Source organism: Passer domesticus, chromosome 9 (genome assembly GCF_036417665.1).
Source record: "Passer domesticus isolate bPasDom1 chromosome 9, bPasDom1.hap1, whole genome shotgun sequence".
Taxonomy (NCBI): domain Eukaryota; kingdom Metazoa; phylum Chordata; class Aves; order Passeriformes; family Passeridae; genus Passer; species Passer domesticus.
In genome coordinates, this window is record NC_087482.1 from 44,117,178 (window position 1) to 44,135,428 (window position 18,251).

General features: G+C 44.8%; 1 protein-coding gene across 4 annotated transcripts in view; it reads left to right on the forward strand.

Annotated features, from left to right (window-relative positions):
• The first annotated feature begins 6,827 nt into the window (after positions 1-6,827).
• CNTN6 (contactin 6) overlaps positions 6,828-18,251 on the forward strand; it is a 124,547-nt gene continuing 113,123 nt past the window's right edge. For 3 of the 4 annotated variants that reach the window (XM_064433112.1, XM_064433114.1, XM_064433115.1), the window contains exon 1: positions 6,934-7,360. The gene's annotated coding sequence lies outside the window, so the exon portion shown is untranslated. Of the gene's footprint in view, positions 7,361-18,251 lie in introns of all 4 variants that reach the window. The other variant, XM_064433113.1, reaches the window with a different exon arrangement.

Genomic DNA, 18,251 nt, shown 5'->3' on the forward strand with positions numbered 1-18,251 from the left:
GAATATTATATTCCTCATTAAATCTATCTGCAGCTGGAAAGAGGAATATTTTCTGTTTGCCACTGGAAATTAAAAAAAAAAAAAAAGTAATAATAACCTGAATGAAAAATGTCCTCAAACATAATCCAAAGAAGGATGCAGGAAAATGTTATGTTTTAATTCATCTAAGCTCACTCGGTGCTGTAAAACCCTAGGTGCAGCTTTACAGCTTTTGTGAGCCCCAAATAACTACATTTTCTGCAGTAAAACCAGATCTATAAAATTCCACTCACTCTTCTCAGGTATACATTTTTAATAAGTGGATTTTATATAGTGGTTCCCTAAAAGAAGGGCTGAAATTACAGCCACTGCTAGACCACAGACACTGCACTGTGCATGTTTTCAGTTAGACCAAATTGTGATGAAGGCAGAGATGCTCCAAGATCATCCTGGTGAGCCCTGGGGAGAGTGGCTGGAAAAAGAGCTGGTGAGATTCCCTCTGCCATGGATCTGATCCCACTGACATCAACACCTGGCTGGAAATCAAGGAACCAGGAGGGAGCAACAGCACTCAAAGGGGTTTTGTGGAATTTTCTAATATCATTATCACAAAATCCCAGACTAGTGTGGGTTGGAAGGGACCTAAAAGCCATCCAGTGCCACCCCTGCCATGGCAGGGACACCTTCCACTGGCCCAGGCTGCTCCAAGCCCCTTCCAGCCTGGCCTTGGGCACTGCCAGGGATCCAACTTTTCTGGGAAATGCATTCCAGGGCCTCTTCACCCTCATGGGGAACATTTCCTTCCCAATACCCCATCTAAACCTACTTTTAATTTGAAGCCATTCTCCTTGTCCTGTCCCTACAGTTCCTGATGAAATAACCATAATTCTTCTTCCCTTCTTTTAGATCAAGATGGATTTTTTTAAAGTTTACACCCAGCATTTTCTTGCAGGGCTGACATGTACTCAGCAGTGAGACACCAGTCTTTAAAGGATGCAAAAACCATGGAGAAAATTGAACATATTTGCTGGATTTAATCCACTTTTTATCCATCTTGGTGAGAACTGTGCCTGTGATGCAGAATTATGGATTGTAATTCCTAATGTACAGAATCTTACACTTTATCATTAACTAGAATATTAGACATTTACCTGGTCAAATGTAGCTCCAGAATCCCAGGATTCTGAGCTTGGAAAAGCCCTCCAGGATCATCAAGTCCCAGCTGTGCCAAATCCCCAGCCCAGAGCTCTGAGTGTCACCTCCAGGTGACACCTCCAGAGATGGGCTCTGCCTGGGCAGTGCCAATTCCTGAGCACCCTTTCCATGGAGAAATTCCTCCTGGTGTCCACCCTGAGCCTCCCCTGCCCCAGCCTGAGGCTCTTCCCTCTCCTCCTATCCCTTCTAGAGATCCTGCCAAGTGTCAAACAAGAGAAATCCACACTTGAAAGGAGTGTCTTGGTTTGTAGCTACAGCAATTTCTGTAAACTGAGAGAGGGTTTGTGCATTTTTCTGTTCCAGCCTGGGTTTCTGAGCCCTCCCTGTCACAGCTGAGTGGCTCCTGGCAGCTGACACCCATGAGGTGACATCTGGTGCCCTGGGCTTGCAGGCAGTGATGCCGCTGTGGTCTTCTCCTCCACAGGGCACAGATGGTGGACATTGATCCAGTGACCATTCAGCACAACTGGGAGGGGCAGTAATGAGAGGACGCTGCAATTCCCAGGCTCCCTGCTCCAAGTTTTCTCTCCCTTGAGGAAAATCAATGCAAAATGTGAGTCACTTATCAGATATTTCACATCCAGGGAGGTACAAGCACGAACACAGCCCTGGGAATCTGGAAATGCACAGCTGGTGTTTTTCTCAGATGGCTTTTTCTTTTTTTTCCCTTTAAAAATAAATTTAAAAAATAGCAAAAGAAACACAGGTATAAAAATAAAAGCAAAAAACCCCAACTTACACAAAACCCCAAAGAAACAAAGAGATAAGCAAGCTCCCCACATTTTATGAGTAGAAGATCATGGCAGGATTAGCCACAAAGCCATTAGAAAGTCTCACTAAGGTCACAGTGATTGTCTGGAGAGCAAAGGTTGTTCAGCAGTGATTGTGCTTCAAAACACAAACCACATCCAATAACACCACCAGCTGTAGCACAAATAACTCCAATAAAAGCCTTCACACTTCTTTTTGCTTATACTTTTAAAATTTCCTTGTCCAATCATTTCCAATCGGGGCTGTCCTGGTGTTAAAGAGATTCCAGTTCCATTAAAGACAAACCTCCAGCTATTGATCAGAGCATTTCCCACCCCAAGAACCAGGACACAGATTTGAAACCTGTTTTTCTGTGGCAGCAGAGCAGCTGGGAGCAGGGGAACTGTTCAGGCTCCTCTCAGAGCATCACTCCTGGCTCCAGAGGTCACCTTTGCTGGGGGGATCATTAATAAGCTGCACATTTTGCAAGGATTAACACCCACTAAACCTTGGCATTTATTCCAGAGACGGAGATCAATGGGGCACTTTAGCACAGGACTAACAACATCCCTGAGCTGCTTCTTTCCCTCCTTAATCATCTTTGGTGGGGGTACAGAGGCAGCAGTTCAGAGCGTTTGTTTTCTGGTTTATTTGTGGAGCTGGGAACTAATTAATCCCCTTGTTATCAAAGCAGAGCCTCTGATGGGGTTGTCCATAACTCTAAAGTGGGGCCCTGAACAAACCTCATGGACACAAAGCCTGAAGTTCAGGCAGAGGAAAGAGCTTTGTGGAATACAAACAAGGGATAAAGTAGCCTAATTCTGGTTCTTTGATGGATCTGGTGTGAAAAAGAAGACCAATACATTTTATACTTTGAATTGTGTCTTTTTACACTCAGCAGAAAATCTGTTTGAACATTTATCTGTCAAAGCTGCAGTTCTCTTTTTTTCAGTGTCATGTCTCCATCATGTGTGTGTGTCCCAAGTAAAATAAAATCTACAAAATCTACAGAAGAAACAGCTATTGCATATGAAGGCCTATTTCCTATAAATGACATTATTTTTTCTGTATTAATATTCTTCAATATAAGTCACAGTGCTAAAACACATGGAGAAGGCATTTAGTGCTCTCTGCAGTTGCAGGGTAAGAGCAAAATAAGGATTTAAAAATAATAATAATAATAATAATAAATAATAACACAAGAAGTTAAAAATGGTAAACATTGCTTCCATAGCAAATTTCTTTTCTTTTTCTGGAATGCTGAATTCTGGAAAAGGATCCAAAAAGCAGGAACCTTTCTCTGGAGTTTCATTGCTGGAGTGGTTGTGCCACCTCCCTCCCTTGTGGTGGTCACTTGCCCAGAAGTCATCAAAAATTCAGATTCATTTGGTTTGGTTGAGTTTTCTTGGTTTCTCTGCTCCAGCAGCAAACTTTTTGGGGAATTCAGAATGCAATAATCCATTTTTGTGGGATTTCAAGACCTCTTTTATGCAAGAGCAGATCATTCCCCAATGCCTGTGCTGTTCAACTACCCAGCCTGTCCAGCAGCTCAATTTACTTCCTAGTACATTTTAATTCTTACAAATGCAAGTGAATTATGATGGATTTTTGCTCTCAGGTTTCCAATATCTGTGTCTGACAAGACTTGAAGGAATATTCACAAGACAAAGGTGGTGTAACTCCATGAATCTGAAATTACATCACCTCTGTATTGAAAAACAATTGCAAGGTTGTACTCATGAAAAATTATGTTGAAATTTACTTTAGAATGTGTCTAACAGGACTGAGGGGAAACGAAGCCAATAATTTGGGAAATGTTTACTGATTAGCACTGTGCAATTAATCAATTCAATCTTACTTGAGCAGTGCCCTGGATTCATAAAGAGGAGCAGCCTGGGATGGGTGGAGGTGGCATTCCAACCCATGGCAGGAGGTTGGAATGAGAAGAACTTTTAGGTCCCTTCTAACCCAAACCATTCTGCAATTCTGTGATTCAGGATTTTAGAAAAACCAAAACTCTCTGCATGGGGTCAACACCAAACAGCAATTCAGGTGGGTTAATGGATGAATGTCAGAGCAGAAGGTGGCACTGACTGAGTAAAGCACCTCTTGGGATGGGATCATATTCCTTTGTTAAAAAAATCTCATCTCAGGCCTTAAATTTTGCCTTTGTGGTTGCAGAACAAGTTGCCCTTGAACAAGTTGATGCTTGTGAACAGTGCAGAGTTTAGATCGTGTTAGTCCTTGATCTAATTCAGTTAAAAAGTTGACAAAGACATCCTGGCTTTATCTGCTGTGTCTGAAGGAGAGATAGAAAAGCTGACAGAGCCTCAGGGATCTGGAGAGCTCCGGCTCCCGAAGGCACAGCGACAAAACCCCACGAGTATCACCCCAAGGCATCTCCAATTTCCACCAGCAAACAGAGCAGAAAGTGTCTTCCAGCCCCAGTTTGTGCAAGAGACACCTTGGCTCAACTCCTAATTCCCTCCTGTCTCCCAGCCCGTGCTCCTGATGCTCTCCTGTCTGCTTTATAGACCAGATCCTATCTCCAGGTATTTTTAGCCAACGACAGCGTCCTGAAGGACACAAGGACATGGTGCACTTCAGCCTGAGACAGGGAAGCTTTTGTCACTGCAGAGCCAGCTTCTGGGGTGACTGCAGGCCCAGCCCAGGCTGCTGAGGTTGTCCCAGTGTGCAGGAGTTGTCTGTGCTCTGACACTGCCAGAACTCCAAGAGGAGCAGCCCTTCCTTAAAGGTGGACAAGTTTTGTTTGTCTGTTTCTGACAGCTGGAAACACAGCAGAGTTTCAGTTGGTTTGGTTTTGGGTTGGTTTTTTTTTTTTTTTTGTTTTTTTTTTTTTTTTTTTTGATCATCAATATGTTTGCTTTGTGTTTGTTTCTTAATTTTTAAAATGTGATTTTCTTTTTTTTTTTTCTTGATAGAATATCACAATTCTTCAAAAGCAAAATATTTGACAAAGAAATGTTCAACTCAATGAATTTTTGTTTTGACAGGGTACCGGGCAAAGCCACAAAATTTGGGTAGCACGCAAATGTTTTGTCCTGACCTCTAGGAAAAGACTGGTTTGGTATTCAAATTTATCATCACTTTCTGTGTCATTTCTCAAAGATATGGGCAGAATCTCTAATAGGGTATAAGATAGTTCAGAAAAATCTGAATCAGAACTTTACAAGTTCTAATAAAAAGAAAATTCAGATGTTCAGAAGTTCAAAATTCAGCTGTAGAAGTGTTACAGTCTTTGTTGTATGAAAAAAGTGAAATGGAAAGGTTTGGGTTGGAAGGGACCTTAAATCCCATCCAGTCCCATCCCCTGCCATGGCAGGGACACCTTCCACTGTCCCAGGCTGCTCAGAGTCACATCCAGCCTGGCCTTGGGCACTGCCAGGGATCCAGGGCAGCCCCAGCTGCTCTGGGAATTCCATTTCAGGGCCTCACCATCCTCCCAACCAGAAATTCCCAATTCCCAATCTCCCATCCATCCCTGCCCTCTGGCAGTGGGAGCCATTCCCTGTGTCCTGTCCCTCCATCCTTGTCCCCAGCCCCTCTCCTGGAGCCCCTTCAGGCCCTGCCAGGGCTCTGAGCTCTCCCTGGAGCTTCTCCTCTCCAGGTGAGCACCCCCAGCTCTCCCAGCCTGGCTCCACAGAAATCTTGAAGTGAAAAATTCACCTTTTGAAGTGATATTTCTAAAATATTTTTTTTACCTTTTCGGTTGGAAATTGAAAAATTTTAACAGCATTAATTTCCTCAGCAACTGAAAAATTCTGTTCTCAGTCTTGTTCAATAAGAAATGCATAAGGAAATTCTTTTATTTTGACACAGAAAAGGCTAAATTTAAAAAAAAAAAAATAAAATTGCTACAAGAAGCTTGGGTTAATCTGTTGAAAGCAACTTTTAGTCTATTTACTCTTGATACCACTTAGAAAAAGCCCTGTAAATATTTAAAAGAAAATTTTAATGAGGAAATACCTAAAATTCCATTTTAAATTTTATTCCTAATTAAAAATGGAGCTGCTAATTATAATGCCTATCTCCTTTAGAAGGTGCTGCAAGGCTTAATTAATTGTCAGTAAAGCTCATTTGAGAAGCTCACAGGAAGAAAGTGCAAAATTGTTTATGTTAATCAGGAGGAGAGCTCTGAATGGGGCTGGCAGGGGCTGCTGGGCACCTGTGGGCACATCCCAGGGGCTGCCGTGTCCTGCTGTCCCCATTTCCCAGCCCAAGAGCAGAGCAGGACACCTGAGGTGCTCCCAATGTCATCAGAGAAGGTTCCAGGAGAGCTGGAGAGGGATGGAGGGACAGGACACAGGGAATGGCTCCCACTGCCAGAGGACAGGGATGGATGGGATTTTGGGAATAAATTCCTGGCTGGGAGGGTGGGGAGGGGCTGGGATGGAATCCCCAGAGCAGCTGGGGCTGCCCCTGGATCCCTGGCAGTGCCCAAGGCCAGGTTGGGCCTGGAGCAGCCTGGGATGGTGGAAGGTGTCCCTGCCCATGCTCACTGGATGGCTTTAAGTTCCTTCCAACCCAAACCATTCTGGAACTCGGTGATGAATTCGAGTAACTTTTCTCACTAAGGGAAGGATTCTCCCCTGCCTGGATCTGCCTTTTCCCTGCTGAAGCAGTCCCAAGATGGAAAATGGAAATCCAAGAAGGTTTGAAGTTCAATCAGAATTTATGGCTGTGCTACTTTAGACAAGCGAGTCTCCCCTCCCTTTTTAAATATAAATTTGTTTAATATGTAACATAGGAAGGGGCAGTTGGGTGTTTGAAGAGGTCACTCAGGGCTGGGCTGGGGTTCAACTGACAGCTCCCACCCCATGAGCTGAACCTGACAGAGCCCAGGACACGGCTGTGGGGACCAGGACCAAACAAAACTATTCCCACTCCTGTTCCAAACCTAAGCCCGTGCAGTGACCCAGTTTTTGAGGAGAGAGGTTTGTGATTACCTGACAGGAGCTCATATTTGTACGAGAGGAACAGCAAGAGCACATTTAATCTTTCATGCTCCGCTCTGACAGCTGCGCTTTCGCTCGCTCAGCTTTCTTGAAGGATGAGCCAGGCAGAGCTGATTTTTATACACCCCGAATTTCCAGACAGGGCTGTGCACAAACTGTAGGAGCTGTTTATCTGATTGAGGCACTAATTGTGTGGGTTCTGGCTGGAGCAGCGCGGGGAAGGCAGCGCATTTCACGCTTAACACCGGGGAAGAGCCGCGCAATGCTCAGCGGATAAAAGGCTCGTGGTCCCAGCTGGGAAAACAGTTCCATTATCTCCCAGCTGCACAGACCTTCCACACGGCTCCGTTCTGCCTCGCTGAGCGCCCTGCCTTGCTGAGAGCTCCAAACAGTCCTGCAGAAAATTGTGGAGATCCTGAGACATCTCCCTGCTCGGAGCTGTAAGTACAGAACCGCGCTGGCTGCTGCGGTGGGGATGGTGCTGGGGAGCTGCGCTTGCTGCGCTCGGTTTTTATCCTTCCTCGCTCCTTTTCATTTGCATAAGGGGGAGAGAAGGGGGAAAACTCGCTGCTTTATTTCTTCTGCGTGGCTGGAAATGGCTGATGCTCCAAACGTGCGTGTTCTGGGCAGAAAAGGAGGTGTAGGATGAATTTGTATGCGTGTGAGGGCTGAGGCGAGCAGAGCCCAGGCTGTGCTGGCCACGGGCACCACAGGTACATCACTGAGGCTATCACAGCTCCCTGCTGCAGTGAAACGGGCAACACGGAGCATGACAGTGCTAATTCTGGCACTTCCAGATGACTTTCTGCAGCATATTAAAAGCTGGAGTGGGTAATGAGAGCCTAACCTCATTTCTGCCAGCTGAAGGTGGAAAAGAAATAAACATAAATCTGCAGGAAAATGTAGGTAAGTCCTAAAAGGAAAGTTTTTCCCTGTTGCTCATTTGAATCATCGGAGGAAAATATGAAGCAAGTTCACAGCCTGTACTGAACTTTGGGTCTGCACCCAAAGCCCTGCAGGAGTGTTAGTTTGGAAATTGTTATTTATTAATTTACACTGCATGACACAGCTTTAAAGGATATGATACTTTGTCAGAAGTTTGGGAAGTCTGTGCTTCCAGAAGCAAGTGCCTGACTAGAACGTTCTGTTAAATCAGATATTCCCATGGTGCTTTTGGGGTGAATCCTTGGATTCAGACATTGTTGCTTGTGGAAAGGGGCGCCTCCAGCAGCTTTTGCAGGAGCAGGATGCTCCAAGCTGACAATTTCCTGCAGCACTTAAGGAGCTGAATGATCAAGCAAGATGCAAACACGCTGTAAATAACAGCTACTTGTCCTTTTATCAGCACTGCAACCCTTTGCAGATAAGTATTTTGAGTAAAAATCCAAATATTTACTCCTTGAAGTAGCATTTCCACCTCCCCTTTTATTTTTCTCCCCCAAACAGAGGAGACTTGTGACTTCCACACAAAGTCCTGAAAGTTCAGAGAATTTTTCAGTGTGTGCCCCTAAACCCTGCAGTGTTTATAATTCCAGGCACCACATCCCCACAAATAACCCATCTCCATCAGCCAGCCTTGCCTGTGGTGCTCCAGAGGCACTGTGTCAGTGTTTCACATTCCACAAGTCTCTGCTTCGTAGGTTTTATGACACTAAAAAGTCCCAAATCAGTACCTCTATGAAGTCAGCAACAACCATAGATCACATTTTATCGTGTAAAAAAAAAAAGAAAAATAAAACCCCCCAATGTTTGCAGCTGTGGGTTTCAGAAGCTGGTGAGGTACTGCTGGCCATGGATTACAAGTTTTACCTTTCATGCTGAGGATGAAATTATAAATAATCCATAACAGCCTAAGTGCTTTAAATCAAGCAGGAGCCACGTCTCTTTTCCTTTGCTTCCAGCTTTATGACCACTATTAAAAAGGTTTGTGGTGCATAATAAGCCACCCTAAAATGAATTTCTTGCCATTGGAGCAAGTATTTCCCTCACAGAACAAGGTGCCAGTGTGCCCAAGGGGCCTCAAAACACAAAGTTGGGTGGCTCAAAGCACTATTTGTGTTTGAACTGAGAATTTTCATTAGAAGGTATGTTGTATGTGGGAATAGATCAGCTCTATGAAACAGCATCAAATTTGTATTTTCCTCCCCAAAACTGCATGTTACAGTATTCCTTCTGTTAAAAACTGAGTTTATTGCTGAAGATTGCCACAGATTGGCCTCTGCTCACCTTCCTCAGGGACAAAGAGACACAAAAACCATCTCAATGGTGCCCTGCTTGTCCCCTGCCTCTCACCCTGTCTCTGGAGCAGGGGAGGCCTTGCAGAGGAGGAAAACCAGCAAGTCTGGCCCTAAAAGTCATTTATTCCTTCTTCCCAAGGGCTGCATTCAGAGCTGGCCATAACTCTCTGCTTGGGCAAGTTCCTAGCTTCGTCTGTCTCCAGGAGAAGTGGAGACAAGAAGAAATTCAGGCACAGTTTTACAGCTACAACTCCCTGCTTCCCTGCCTGGCAAAACCCGTCCCTGGGACACACAAAAACCCCCAGACACAGCAGAATGTAGGTGATTAGGTGACCCTATTTGCATCCAAAAACGATTAGACTCCACAAGTCTCTTATTTACACAAAGGTTTTCCCAAGTGTAGAATATTCAAGGAAAAAATAAACACCTTAAAAATGAAACAAAGCATCTTCAAGTGCCCTAATCACAGTAAACAAGAACAGCCCAAATCAAAATAGATCTGGGCACTGTATTTAACAATTCCCCATCTTTTGGAGGAAGAAAACCACACACAAGTGCGAGACAGAGCATCAGAGTTATGGAAACCCTACCTGGAGCTAGGAAAGTGCTAAACACACCAGGGCAGCACACAGCAATGAGCCAGCAAGATATTTTTGCACAAAAATCCCTCATGGGGACTTGAACTCCTCAGTTTCAGAGGCTGGAGGAGAAGCAGTGAGGAAAAGCTGGAATTTCCCCATACCTTTCTGCTCTCAGCTCTGTCTCCTCTCCTCCAAGAAGCTCCTGGTGCAGAAGCTCCAGCTGGGGCTTTTCCTGGTGGATGAGGAGCTGCTGGTCAGCACTTCCTGCTGCTTTTATTCTTGAGGGCACAGGAGCTTTTTCCCAAAGATTTTGGGAAAAGATGATTGATCTGTCTTAATGCAGCCTTCCGGTGCCTGAAGGGGCTCCAGGAGAGCTGCAGAGGGACTGGGGACAGGAGGGATGGAGGAACAGGACACAGGGAATGGCTTCCACTGGGAAAGAATAGGTTTGGATGGGATATTGGGTGGGAATTGTTCCCTGGGAGGGTGGGAAGGGGTTGGGATGGAATTCCCAGAGCAGCTGTGCCTGCCCTGGATCCCTGGCAGTGCCCAAGGCCAGGTTGGACATTGGGGCTTGGAGCAGCCTGGGACAGTGGGAGGTGTCCCTGCCATGGGGGTGAGATGAGCTTTAAGGTCCCTTCCAACCCAAGGAATTTCATTATTTGGTCTCATCTCTTTATTCATTTTGGGGGTCTTTGTGATCTGGGTTTCCTGAAAGAGTTCAAACTCCAGAGCACACAGTGCTGAGGGGAACATTGAGGGAGAGGGATGGGAAGAAGGAGCTGGGGAGAAGAAGAATAATTTCCCTCAGACCCTCAGATGTATTTTTAGCCAATGAATACCAGAAGGAAAGGACCAAGTGAGTCAGAAAGGCAGTTTGTTTTATTAAAATTCCTGACAGCATCTGCTGTAACGCTCTTGTTAAAAGAGATGGAAAACATCAGAATGATGAGAGAAGCTGTGTTCTGCCCTTGCTCTTTGCACAACATATTAATAGGGAAAGGAATGGAATTGGTTTCCCAGTAACTGGTTTTATTTGCTATATCCAAAACACGAGTGACCCAGGTACACAAAAACCCTCCTCAGGGTTCTGATCCAGCTCCCACCAGAGGCAGCTCAAACAAATAAAAACATTCTGCCTACTTTTCCTACAATAAAATCTTCCTTCTCTTCAGGACACCCTGATGTCATCACCAATAAGAACCATTTTTTTAATGAGATTCTTCAGAAAAAACATAAATGCTTTATATTCACTAATGAATTCAGCTCTCCCATGGCTGCAACCAAAGCATGAGGATCCCAAATCCCTCTTTGTGGTGATGCCTGTAAGGAATCTTTTATTAAAATTCTCTTATTAAACTTATCTCTTATTAAATGGGGGAAGACTGGCTGGAAAACAAGGATCCTCTGCTGCAAAAAGGAGTGTCAATATCAAGTGTGTACTTTGAGCAACACCTGATTTTAATTCTTATCCCTGGGATTCACACTGGGAATGTAGAACCTGGCTGGGATGAAGTTCTGCGCCAAGTTTCTCGCTGAAATGAATGAATATTCAGACATTTAGTGATTATTTCTGCTTCAAACCCACCTTTTCCACTGCCTGGTCCATTGTAGGGTCAGGACATCAGGAGTGGGCCTGCCTGGATCACAGAATGCTTGGCACCGTTCCTGAAACCCTGGTGCACTTCAGCCATTTAAATCCATTTCTCCCAGACATTCCCTCAGCGAGTTTGGTGTGTGCAGAACACGAGTGGTGCCTTTGCTGAGAGAAATGGGGATTAAAAGCACAGAAGTTTCTGCAACTCCATCTCTTCCAGCAGTTTCTGATAATCCTACCATGAAATTACAAAAGCAGCGGGACCAGAGCAAACCTCCCTGGAAATTGTACTCCCTCCATTTGGAAAGGAAGCCAGATAAGGTGGAGATTTTTATCAGCTAAATGAGAGAGCTGTGTCACATGGACTACCCAGTGTCCCACCCCTCAGCTGAAAACCCTCAGTCAGGACAGAATCTGGGCTGGTGTGCAGTGGATCCGTGAATCCCTGCCCTTCCCAGGGTGCTGCAGCTTCCAAGGAGCTCATCCTTGAGACAAGGAAAGAAAAACAAACCCAAAATTCTCCACAGAGCCACACTGGGCACCCACACGGTGACCTCCAGCAGAGCTGCTGGCTCTCCCTCGTGCCTCAGTTTCCCTCCTCTGAGCTGTCAGCTGGCAGCCACTATTCCAGCTGCTCCTGGTGCTTCAGAGAGGGATAACCCTGGCTGGTGACAGCTGGGAGCTGTTTTACTGTGGCACTGTCACTTGTCCCTGGTACTGCACATCCAGACTCTCCTCACACTGCTCCATTCTGCTAATTTCCCTAATTCCCCCACTTAGCCCCAGATGGGTTTGTTTTCCTTTGGTTGATAATAGCAGGGAAGCTCTGCAGGCCCCAGAGAGGGAATTTCTCTCCCAGAAATTGTTTTGTCTGCTGGTTTAGAGGAAGCACTTGGGCTGCACAGCGGGTTAGAGGTTTTACCCCTGTTAAAGTCACTTAAACTGCCACCTTTCCCTCAGCACTGATATCATTAGTGGTGACACATTGCTGCAGCCTCTCCACAGAGGTCACCCAGCCCTTTCTGGAGCTATCACACAAAGCTGAAAGCCATAAATATTATGTTTAACCCTCTCCTTTCCCGTGTTACTGCACAACCACTGGAGATGCAGGTCTAATTTCTTCTTTCTGAACACACTCTGGCTCCTCTGTTCCACCAAATCCATCAATTAGGTTTGCATTTTCAGTCCTGGCTCAATTTTCCCACCCCAAAATCCAAAGAAATGCCAATATTTGGTATAAAACTCTAATGCCTGGGCAGCTGCATTCCCATCTGTCTGTGAAGGCAGAGCCACAGGGGAAAGACTCGTCAGAGGGATCTTCTACTTACAGGAAAATCTGTGTTTCCTGCATCATTGAAATAGGAACAGTTATTCATGAATTCCTTTGCAAAAGTCAGGGCTAAAGGTGTCCCTGCCCATGGCAGGGGGTTGGGACAAGATTATCTTTATGGTCTTTTCCATAAAAATCCAAAGCGTTCTGTGATTCTCTGAAAAAATTTACATAAAAAGAAACAAACTGACTCCTTTTTTTTCAAAGGAGACAATTCTTGTAGAGCTGAATGTACTCTAAATATTTATTGCTGATGTTTAAGTACCAAGCAGATTTTGAGCAGCAAAAAGGCAGGATGAAGTCTGTGCAAAAATTGCCAGGAAAATCTCCTGTGCCAGGCTGGAGGAGTGAGGTGTGGTGAGGAAGGTGAGGAGGTGGAACCCCCATCCCTGGAGGTGAGGGAGGTGAGGAGGTGGAACCCCCATCCCTGGAGGGAGGAAGGTGAGGAGGTGGAACCCCCATCCCTGGAGGGAGGAAGGTGAGGAGGTGCAGCCCCCATCCAGGTGTCCAAGGAAGGGCTGGAGGTGGAATTCAGTGCTCTGAGTTGGGGACAAGGTTGGGATTTGGCATGGATTGGACTGGATGATCTCAGAGGGCTTTTCCAAGCCCAGAATCCTGGGATTCTGTGGAATGTCCCTTGCTCAGGTGGGGCTCCCTGAAGCTGAGTCCAGCTCCTGCTCAGGTCTCACACAGCTCTTCCTGTTCCCTGTGTGCTGAGCATGTTTAATGCACCATTTGGCCACTTTTCCATATTTTTTCCTGCCTGTTAATAGGATTATCCACCCCCTGTGCTGCTGCCATGCCCCAGACATGGTGCCAGGGCTGCTGCATCCCCCTCTGCTGCCCCTCTCCAGGTCTGACTCCATCTGAGCCATCGCCTCAGCTTTTACACAACTGCCTGGAGCAAAGGAGAATCCTGGCTTACGAACCTGCTCACAATTGCTGCAGTTCCAGCCAGGAATAAACTGTTCTTAACCTAAATACTCCTCTGAGGACACTGAGCTCGGGGGAAGAAGCATAACTGTGCAGTATCTAGTGCAGGCAGGGATAAGGGAGCCTGGACACACTGGATAAGTTGGGAAAGCAGCTGGAAAGAGAGGGGAGGGGAAGGAGAGCAGTGGTGAACACAGCTGAACAATAATGACCACTTTAGATGGTAGTAAATGCAATGTTTCCAAATAAAACACAGGCTGTTGAGGCTACAAAGAGTGAAAAGGCTGCCAGAGTGGAAGATTTGTCCAAAGGCAGCTCAAAAGAGGGAGGAAGCTCAAGGAGAGGGAAGCTCCAGGGTGTGAAAAGCTCTTCCATAGTGAGAGTGAGGTGAGGCTGTGGTTGGTGCTGGGCACCACAGGGAGCAGCACCCATGGAATAATTGATATGGCAAATTAAAGAGTGATAAAAATGAAAAGTGGGCAAAACTCAGTGGAAGAAGAGCTGGGGTGGAGTTAAATTTACAGGAAAAAAAGATTTTTTTCTCTTCGATGCAAAATTCCCACTGAGGTGAGCCAGGATCTACCACTGAATCTCAGAGAAATCCTGATAACAGGAGACTTCAGAGGTATTTTGGGATGCTCTGAGGAAAGCTGAGGGGACTGCTATTTGGAATTACTCTGTACTTGAGGTGTTTCAGCATTAATTGCACAGCTTTACTCAGAGATTACTCATTTTCAAGTTAGTCCTACCGAAGGTGTTGAATAATGGATGATATTAAACTTTGGGTTAGGGATTCAGGGGATTGATTTGGAAGACATGGGTGAGACAGCCCCAAAATCAAACTTCTGTCAAAAATTAGCAGAATAAAAGTTACATTTGAAGTGCAAGAACTGAGAAAAAAGCACCTTTCTCACTGGTTCAGGCAAAATAAAAATGACTAAACCTGTCACGATTTTACCTCTTTGTCTAGCTGACTTTCTCAGAAGATTGATTCCAAATCCAGCTAAGCCCTGAAAGGAATTAGCAGGAAACTGCTTTGTTGGAGGATGCTGAGGGGGTGGCTTGAGCAGCCAGGGAAGCAGCAGCAGTACCCACAAATAAAAGCCCAGCCCTGACTAACCAGGGGGCCCTGTTGGGTTCACTGAAGTATGAGTAAGTCATAAAACCTCTCACTTGAATCCACAGAGGCAAAAGCAACACTTTGAAGGAACAAAAAAGCAGGTGAGAAAGTGTTTGTGAGGTCATAAAATCAGAGAGCACAGAGTGGGACCATCCAGTGCCACCCCTGCAGTGCACAGGCAGCAAAAGGTGCAAGAGATGCCTCCAGGAAGGTCGCACTGCACCAGTCAGCCCCCAGAGCTTTGGGTTAAACTGTCACATTCACATTTTCTGGAAAAATCCCTTTGCCCAGGATTTTTCTCCTGGGAAGCTGAGAAGCCTCAGAGAAAAAGGAAAGCAATATTTTCTCATTGCTTCTTCTGTGTTTTGCTGCTTTGGAATGTGGTTGGAGATTGTTTATCCAACAGGAGATTGTTTCATTGGTTTCATCTGAATTATTTTGACTCAATGGCCAATCAAGATCAAGCTGTATCAGACTCTGGAAAGAGTCACGAGTTTTCATTATTATCTTTTAGCCTTCTGTCTGTATCCTTTCTGTACTCTTTAGTATAGTTGAGCATAGTTTTAGTACAGCACTATTTAATATAATATAGATCATGAAATAATAAATTGGCCTTCTGAGAACATGGAGTCAGATTCATCATTTCTTTCTTTGTCTGGGAACCTCACAAACACAGGAGTTAAACTCCTGTTTTCCTCTGAAGCCCAGCCTAACTCTGCAGTTCCAGCCCAGGCTGGGCTTGGAACAAGCTGGGAGAGTGGGAGGAAGAGCTGATCTCTTCTGAGCCACACACAGGGAAGGGACAGGGGATCTCTGGGCTCTTCCCAGGAATTTACATTCTTCAGAGATGTTTCACTGTTAAAAAACCCGTAATGGATGTTTCTGTTTTGCTTTTATTTCAGTGTTTTGGAGGAGCAGTAATGCTTTGGGTAAAATTCAAATCAATGCAAACCTCATAAGCCAATAAAATTTTATAGATGGTTATCCAATATGTAATTTGTTACACAATTTCTCTGTGGCTTCTGTTTATTGAGACATAAAGACTTTGCTTTTTTTAAGGGAGGTTTTATGTGAGGAGGGCATAAGAAGGAATAACCTTTCATACCTATTGTGCCATAAACTAAATTACTCTTAACCCAAACCATTAATCTTGTGGTGGCAGCCTAATGAGACCAAAGGAAACAGAAACAAACTGCCTGGAATCTTCTTGAAGGGACAACTTTTATTTCCATCAAGCCTGTAGCTGCCCAGGTTGGCCACATGGATGTCACAGCTGATAATATCAGATAATATAATAAAAAAAATCCAAGAAAATGATGAGGGTATAAATCTTGGAACAGGGAATGAGTGCAGAAGAGATGTTCAGGTGTAGCTGCACACTCTGTTTATTTCCTGGCAGGAATTTCCTGCTGGATGTGAGTAATGGAGGGAAGGGAAGGAAGTCTGAGCAGCAGCCTGGGGGCTGCTCAAATAGAGATCAGCTTGGCTTTGGTGATTTGGATCAGGAGGGCTGCAAAAGCTCTCAGGAAGAATGATCCCCACCCCAGTGAGGAAATTCACCGCAGTGCCTGCTGCTTATGACTAAGATGTTCTTTCTCTAATACAGCTTTTCTCTCTGCAATATCCTTTGGCCTGTACACAACATCATTTTTCCCAGTGTAATTTCAAAGCAAAGGAGCAAAACTTGGGAGCAAATGCGACCTTTCTTTTTTATGTTTTATTTTTTGGAGCCAAGCACACAAACATAAAAGGAGCTTTTGCTCAGTAGGTCCTGCTTGAAGTATGAGTGCACTGACCTGGAGATACACACAGAGTAAAAGCCAATTTGAGGCTGTCTCATAAGTTAAGTGAAGCTCCAAGTCTTTGGGAAGCTGATCTAAATCTTGCTGAAATCAGTGTTTCCCTTTCCCAGGGCTGGATCAGCCCTTGCTGCTGCTTATTGTCTCCATTAATTCCTGGGTGATTTCCCCTCCACACAACACAGTTGTTGCTGTGGGATTTACCTGGGTAAAGGAATTGAAGTACATGGTGATGAACTTTCACTCTGATGAGGACTGGTTTGCCTATTAAAGAAAGAAAAGCTAAAGAGAGTGGATCCCTTCAGACCCCAGACTTGCTATTTCCCTTAAAGGATGACGGATTTCTGTGAGAGGAACAGACCAAGAGAGGAATAGAAACAATCTGTGTGTTGCTCTTAGCATAGAACTGGTGAAAAAAATGGATTTGTGTCATTACGAGGCAACAGCATTGTTTTATGTGTCAAGGGAAAAAGAGAAATAGTCCATTATTTAGATCAGCACCAGTAAATGGATGTTTTTAAGACTGAAAAGCGAGACCATCTCCTTCTTATCATCTCCATTCAATCTCCTAAACTCTTGCTGAACCTGTGAGAGAGCCTGGGCTGCGAGAGAGAGCGAGCCAAGGCTCGGAGTGACACGGAGTGACACCAGCAGGAGTTATTAGAGGAATTTATGAGCACAATCAGACACGGGCATGACAAGAAGTTGGGGAAGAGCTGCAGTATCCCAGGAAACAATCTGCATTATTAAGAGCAGAACTCCAGGGAAGGTGTGATGAGCTTGACAAAGTGCAGACACTTCACTTCGGGATCCTCCTCAAAGCCTCTCCCTCAAAACCAGAAGCACTTTAAAGCCCATTAGAGACCAAACTCTATTTTGGGGTTTTATCACTCCAAGGAAATGTGTAGAAACTCAATGATGGAGCAGCTTTGCAGGGATGTGAGTTGAAAATGAGGCTTTTACAATGTTTTGTCTGCAGCTGTTGGGATGGATTTGATAGTCCTGGGGGAGCAGCGGGTTGGGGTTGGCCAAGGCTCCAAAGGTGGCTCTGAACTGGTGTCAGTGTTGGGGTGAAACTGGTCTGAACCTCCCTGAAATGGGGCATAGCCAGCACAGCTTCCTGAGAGCTTAAAGAAAGACTGGAAAAGGAAGCTTTGTTATTAAATATTTTAGATCCTCATCCCATGGAAAGAGTCACCAGAGAGGAGGGAAAGATGTAACCTTTGGGGTTGCACTCTTCAGGTTTACCAATCCAACTATTTCAAAGGACTTATTTTTCCCTTTTAATATGTAGCCCAAATTCAGCAAAACACCTAAATCCATCTTTTGCAGTTGATATGAGAGTGATCCTACAGAAGAGAATGCACCTGAAAATATATTAATTAGCAATTTCTGCTATGGAGCAGCCATTCCACAAAGCTGGCATTAGACAGACCCTGAAGCAGGGAGATTAAATTCCAAAGACCCCTTAAATTCAACGTTTTCCTTGAATAAATCCTTGTTTTTCTCTGGGATATTAGCAGTGTTAAATCACCAGCCTCCAGTTTTGAAGGCAATTAATATTGGGCATCTTTAAAAAGGAAGGGGAAATTTGGGATGTTGAATTGTTTTGTTTTTATTGATGTGGAAAATGAAAGTGTGACTCCTTGATAATGAATTCACTCATGGATTTCTTGGGACAAAACATTTTTTTTTCATGTTCTAAATGTGGTGGTTTTGACTTAAAACAAAGGA